Here is a 1,306-nt window from a genome sequence, read left to right on the forward strand (position 1 = left end):
AAAACCCAAAAAATCTAATTCATATATATTTCAGTATTTATAGAAAATGTGCTAACATTTATCTTCTCTTTATTTTTCTAGCATAAAAAAATTCTTTTCTCTAAATTTCCATTTAAAATATTTATCTTAATTATTAGTTCAAAGTTTCTTTAGAAAAATCAGATTTGACACCTCTTTATAGTCATTATAGACATAATAAAATAATAGGTACCACATAACACACCTTTTAATTATATATAATAGATTAACATTTGTTGTGAGCATAATACTGAAGTGTAAGACTATAAAAGAAAAAATTACTACTTTTGTTTTTCCTTTTCTTTCCCAAAAGGTTATTGTCAAACAATCTAAATTCCATGCCAAAAAAATTTAAACTGGACCAGAAAGAATCCTTCTTTTATTCTCAACGAATGGAAGAAAAAGAAATGACCGAGAATAACTTCTCGTTCTTATCATTGACAGATTGTGATGTAATACATATTTACTAAAAAAATCAAAAAAGAATATTGTCTGATTACATCGATTTGGAAGAGGTTCTGACCAAGATTTTTAATTATTAAAGGATTATTAAATATATTGCATCGTCATTTTGACAAAACATAAAGATATAGTAAACAAATCTCTTCAAATTGAGCATAAAAAATGTTTTTTCAATACATAAAAAAGTTAAAAAATTAATATTTAATTTGTATTTTCAATAAAAAATTATTTATAATATCCTTAATTAATATCTTTAAAATATTTATTGATAAGAATAAACTATTAAAATAGTATTTGAAAGTTTATATTTTGCTAAATACAAATTTTTTGTATCAGTTACAAAATATATTATATTTATTGGTTATTTTTGTCACATTTTAAAATTATTTATAGATGATTCTATCAAAAATATTTTGCAAAAATCTTTTTTATCGGTGCTTACATTTTTTGAGTAATAAATTAATAATTAACTCAATTGTTAATATTGTTTTATTAAAAGTCAACAAATCAAACAATATTTTAAAAAAAGGATACCACAACAGAAAATACTATTAGAAGAAAATAGCTAAAAATTACAAAAGATTAAAGCATTTGATGATAAAGACTAGAATAATGAATTAAATTAAGACTTGCATTCTCTTTGCACGTTGTAATTGCAAATTCAATTCGTGACTGAGACAAAACAAGCTAAGAAATTTGGATGGTTTCTTCCTTTTTGGAAAGAATAGATATATAATATATACTATATCTGGTAGAATATTTCCTACAACCCAGTCAATATTAATCAACTATGTATTTTTCTATTAAACAATAATACGTGAATAAC

The sequence above is a fragment of the Arachis ipaensis genome, chromosome B04 (genome assembly GCF_000816755.2).
Source record: "Arachis ipaensis cultivar K30076 chromosome B04, Araip1.1, whole genome shotgun sequence".
Taxonomy (NCBI): Eukaryota; Viridiplantae; Streptophyta; class Magnoliopsida; order Fabales; family Fabaceae; genus Arachis; species Arachis ipaensis.